At 42.3% G+C, this 5981-nt stretch overlaps 1 protein-coding gene across 1 annotated transcript in view; it reads right to left on the bottom strand.

The window, feature by feature from the left end:
• Window positions 1-5981, bottom strand: part of NUAK1 (NUAK family kinase 1) — an 87241-nt gene that overhangs the window by 34409 nt on the left and 46851 nt on the right. The window lies entirely within an intron of this gene.

Raw genomic sequence — 5981 nt, 5'->3', positions numbered from 1 at the left:
CTTTTAATTTTGGAAATGCAGCCTCTTTCCTGCAGTGGCCTGAGCCAGAAGCCAGGATGCCCTACAGTATGCCTCCCTGGAAACCTGGAGCAGTCAGCTAGGGCAAAGGCTAGCCCACCCACCCTGCAAGGGGGGGGTTGCAGGGGAGGTGCAAAGCATCCTGCGATGTTGGGGGACTATGAGTTAACTTGAATCTGGAGGGGATCTGGGACAGTAGTTCAATAAACTGATTTAGCCTAAATCAGCTGAGTCTGATACTACATCCATCCAGGTTTATCTTAAACCAGTTTTGGCCATTTCAAAAGCCATTTATGTGCACTGAACTTCTGTTGTGTTATAGATCTGAACTGGTTTCCAATCACTTATACCAGTTTATGTGTAATTTCTGTCCCTAGTCCCTGTGGCTGCTCCCCACAGATGAGACACCCATGTTGAAGTCCTCCAGCACCTCAGGATGCAGTGTTCCCTCCCCCACTCTCCTGTTCTGTGTGGACCAACTATCCACCCCCTGAACTCTACCGCCCATGGGGAGGTTCTGGCACCAAGCCAGCTCCCCTCCTCCCCAAGGGTGCAACCTTCTCACCCCCAGAGGTGCAACCACGTGCAAAAAGTCTGCAGAGCACATGCCAGCTAGTCAAGTCACAGATGGGTCCAGAAGTGGGGTCTAGGGAAGGTGTGGGGAGAACAAGTTAGGGGCTGGATCAGGTCCCTATGAACTGGGGCTGCCTTCCCAGGTGCAGTAGCTCCCCCAAAAGCACCTTCCCTCACTGCTCCCACCTCCCAGCCACCCTGGGAAGCACAACCAGCACCCCCTGCACCCCAATCCCAAAGCCTAATTTATTAAAACATGCAACTTTCTGTAATTTACATCCTCTATTTCTTTTTAAATTCTTTTTTTAACTTTTTATTTTATTCTTCAGTGCTTACCATTCCTTACTTCCTCCACAAAAGCTCCATTATCTGCTAATGATGGGGAGGCCAGGCTGCCCTGAACTACTCCTGAGCTGATGAGAAGGGCCATGGAAAGGCTATTTATGCAGAACAGGTATGGAATTGTTTTGAGGAAAATTCTGCAAGTGGTGCAAGAGCAATAAAAGGAGGCTTGTCAATGAATGGACTGTTGTCAATAAGAAATCTAGAGAGAAGATTTGTTTAGGGACAAATAAAGGGTCCATACGCTAGAGGAGAAAGAAATGGAGGGAACATATTGTCTGAAGTGGTTTTTCATTCTTCTCTTAGATTTACTGATAGTGGCCACATCTGCATGAGACTCTGACTGTGCAGTCATTACTGTGAAGTCATTTAGTATTTGTACAAAGAAGTACTACATAACTGTGCAGTAACCAGAGTTACTGTATACAGTAGCGCCAAGGAACGGCTTTTTTGTGATGATGACTGCACAGTAACTTGTGACTACTGCGCAGTAGCATCACATCACGCTTTCTGCCACACAGTGCTACTGAGCAGTAGTCATGGGCTACTGTGCTGTCAGTGTCTCGTGTAGACATGGCCAGTGTTTATTTAGTTCCCTCCTCTTGGAGCCTGGAAAGGCTACAGTAAGGTTCCACATGGTAAATGTAGGAGTGCTGTAAGAATGTATAAGAAGTTTTGGGGGATAGTGGGGAGAGTGCCACGGTAATAAACCACGATGTTAGGGTGTGCCAAAATATTGCATCAGGAAGTTGGGGAAAAGGGGAAGGCTGACAAAGTGTATCAAAAGTAGAAAAGGAGTACCACAATAATGCATCAGGAAGTAAGAAATATTTTCAACCTGGGCTATAAATCTCTTTTAGTCTTCCTTCCATCCCAAGGATTCTTTCAATGAAGGAAGAGCTGGATTCTGTGCAACCAGTGAAAGGTGCCTATGTTCAGATATTCAGTTGAGCATTTGTGACAGCACGATGTTTTTTTTAAAAAAATGAAAACCCCATGTTTCTGAACAGGTACTGAAATCAAAACCTTTGGCTAGGAGTTGGTTGAAGAATACAAAAGTAGAAGTAGTAAAGAACGTAAGTTTTTATGACCAAAGACACACCTGAACTGATGTACATTTTGTAATATCAACAGTTAGGCTACATCAGTCTGTTCCATTGTAGTAATAATTCTGAACCCAGCCTCTATTTAGAGCTTTACATTTCCCAGATAGCACTATTACTGCAAAGACCTCTCTCTATTCATTTCCCAGTATTTCTGTTCTATTTCTATTCTTCCCTCTACAAGCACAAGAGCTATGGATCCAGAGAGACTCCACAGACCAAATGCTGCCATTGGTTGAACCATTCACCATCCATCCATACCAATAGATGGGAGATACACAAGGGCATTGCCAAGTGAAATTTAGTCATAAATGTTTCAACAACATATGAACATGCCCTTGCAAGCACCAATCTAAGCATATTTTGGACATCTTTTTTTTAATTATGACAGTTTATGTTGAACTTAATTCAAATCTAATTTAAGAAAAAATACCCTCATACCTTTATAACTGAGTTTTATAAGATGCTAAAGTCAGGCTGAGGGGGGTGGGTGGTTGGGGGGGGGTGTCCAGGTTTTCTGGGTTTTATTCTTCTTTCTTTAAAGCACTACCTCCTTGTAGGCTGATTTCTTTTGGTTTACATGTAACCCTGGGGTAAGAATTTTAGTTTGTTGGTTTAAGAGGGGAAGCCAATCTCTGTGCATTGGAACCATTTGAATTCTCCTCATGCCTTTGCTCTCTATCAGAGCAATCTCCTAAATTAGTTCCAGTATGTTGACATTCCTTCCATCTGGTGTCTTTCCATTCAGTGGTATTTTTATTACTCTCCTAACAGCCGCAGACAGAAGTACCTTTTTCACTGCTACAAAATGGTCTTTTATTAAAGGTCAGCCAGATCAAAAGAAAAAAAAGAGTTTGTCTTTTAATTTTAGGGATGCAGGCTGGAATAATCTTTTCATTCAAAAATATTGTGCAAAGCCCAATTAACATACTCATATAATAAAAGATAAATTATTTCTTAAAAAGACACTGGAATAATGAGAAATAGTTTCCACCCAAGAAATACATTCAAATGTTTGTTATGTGTTCATGATAATTTGCAAGAAATCTAGTAGTTATTTGGCTTATAAACGCCCAAACAGCATTTTGAAAACGTTATTTACTACTTTATTGCTATTTTAAGTTGTTTAAATAAAGCATGTGGTGGGCACGAAAAACATGAATTAACCTTCCTCTTTCAGTATCCCATTCAGGAAAGCCTTTATGCTTAACTCTAAGCACATGCTTAATTACCATTGAAGTCAATGGAATTTAAAGCATTCATCTTAAAGGTAAGCATGTGCTACATGACCTTCCTGAATCACAGCCTTATACAGTGGAATTGCAAATAATTCCTTTTTAAGTTAAAGGAATGTAGTTAAGATCCTGTACTAATCGGTTTAGATCAGTCTGTGGTTAGAAATTAATCCCCACTGAGTAGATTAAATCAACATTAGAACCATTACCCTTGACAATTTTGTTTTCTTTCTGTGCACATCTGAGGAAACATAGAATCTGATAGTATACCATCCATTTAGAAGCCAAGCAAAATGTAAAGATCACTAATTCAGCTTTTACGCTTCACATTTCTGATCCACTATCTCTAATTTTTGCCTAGGAATGCAGGGGTTGATTACTTTTTTAAAATTATGATTGTAACCTGTTATAGAACCTCAGACATACATCTATCAGGCAGGCGGGGAAGCCTGGTTAACTGAAATACAAGACAAATTTCAGTGCTGTTTGAGACAATATTAGAATGTGATTTGAAATTGCTAGTGTCCTCAGGAACGTAGGTTCATGTCCTAAGGAATGCTTTAGAAGTGTTACATCATACTGAATGCAAGGAAATTCAAAAAGGTGTGGTATGATAACCTATGAGCTAAGTTCATTTATACTTGTTTTATTATTAATTGCTAGACTGTAGAAAAATCACTTTATATTCTTGGATGTGATCAAATGAAAAATAATGGAAAGAATCCATTTAAAGGTCAAAAAGCTACATAACTAAAGGAAGCTCATTAGAAATGTCACTAAATTCTGTCACAACTTAAATACTTTCTCTTGGATAAATTAAAAAAAAATATTCCAGCTTTCCAATTTCTGGTGTTCTCCTTGAAAGCTCAGTTCTACCTATGCTTCATATACAGGACTTTTATTATATTCACAGTGTGTTCTGTACACCCAGGCTAGGGACAGACATTCAAAAAGCCTGAGCCTGAATTGATTCAATCTTTGCAGGTTTAGTCTAACCTGGTTTGGCTGAACTGGTTTGTATGTGAACAGACATTCTCTCTGGACTGAAGAAATGCAGGCACATGCCTGCAGCGGCTCAAGCTAGAAGGCTAGGGGTGCTAGAGCAGCCCTCCCTTCCCTTTTACAGTACTGAGCTGAGGGGGGCGTGGCCAGGCTCTGGCAGAACCTCTGATTAGGGAAGTCTGCCTGCACCATCCCAGGCTTTCTCCTGCTGGCTGTTCAAGGGAAGGGAGCGTTGCCAGACCCCAGACCGCTGCTAGCACTGTGAGGCAAGGGCGGGGTGGTGTTCAGTGCATGCATCTATTGATGATATAGAGCTTTTCAATCTCCCTCCCTGCTTCTTTATACTTTCTGCAGCAAACTGACAGGCAAGCAAGCCAGCAGGAAGCTGCTAACAGCATTTATCACCTCATCAGCAAAACAATAGCTTCTCTATTAGTTCAAACTCTTCTTAAACAGGTTACCAGATGATTTGTTGATTACCTCCAAAATGCCCTGGTCACTGTTCTGTCTGCCTGTCCCAGTGTAATTGGAGACACACACAGACACCTCTCGGTATTAGCTAGCACACTACATGCCCAGGGTCTGCGGTATATGCTGTGGGAGATGGGAGAGAGGAAGGGAAGGATTCCTGCTTGAGCATTGGGGGAGGGGGGGGCAGGGAAGGCAGGGGGAAGCAAGGCAGACCCTGCTGTGTCTGCAGTCTGTGCCGGAGCAGGGAGCAGAGGGGAGGGGCCAGCCCTGCTATGGAGCAGAGCCCCGCCCAGCCCAGAGAGCAAGCCAGGATGCTGGGGGACTCTGATTTAACTTAAACGGGGAAGGGGTCTGGGATAGACATTGCACAAACTGGTTTGACCCAAATCTGTTAAGTCTGATACTACGTTCAACTAGGTTTATCTCAAACTGGTTTCAGCCATTTTGAAACTGGTTTATGTGCACTGAACATCTGTCCTGTTACAGGTTTAAACCAGTTTCTGATCATTTAAACCAGTTTAGGTGTAATGTCTGTCCCTAGCCCCAGGGCCCAGTAACCTAAGGTTTGTTTTCATCATTACTGAAAAACACTGAGTGGAACTGATGGAGTTTGCAGGTCCTACACCTAGGTAGGCTTAATGAGACTGCTGCTTCTAGCCACACTCCTATCCACCTACAGAAATCTCTAGTTTGAGTTGAATGGTGCTCTGTCTCACTAACTGGCCTGCCTCAGGATGCACACAGAAGCACAAGTGCTCCTAGCAAGAGGCAATAGTGCAGTGAGGATACAGCTGAGAGCACAACAGCGTGTACTCTGATAAACTGTATAGTCTGAGTTTTGCTTACTTTTCATATTCAAGATGCGTGAAGAATCTTTTTCCAACTAAATAAGTGCAACTACAAGGTCTTCAGGAAGTGTCTCTTTTAAGATAAATGCAACTTTAGTGCTATGCTGTTGGAAGGTGATCAATCCTGCAGAATTCTAAGCTGCCTGGCCAAAGCATTTAAGCACATGCCTTTTTATGTATGTGCGTAACAATGCCATTCATTTCAGTGATACTGGATCAAGCACATATTATTAGTGTCCACCCATTCTCCAGCTTAAATCTTTGTTGAAACATTCACAACAAACCTGTTTGCAAATAATTTCACTGGCATCTCTGTTTGACTATAATGCAGCAGGAACACTACTTGCAGCACTCCAAGATGAACATGGGTCAGCAGTGTGGGGAGGCAG

This window comes from Gavialis gangeticus, unplaced genomic scaffold, assembly GCF_001723915.1.
Source record: "Gavialis gangeticus isolate Ggan-Ray unplaced genomic scaffold, GavGan_comp1, whole genome shotgun sequence".
Classification (NCBI taxonomy): domain Eukaryota; kingdom Metazoa; phylum Chordata; order Crocodylia; family Gavialidae; genus Gavialis; species Gavialis gangeticus.
This window is presented reverse-complemented; position numbering and strand designations above follow the sequence as displayed.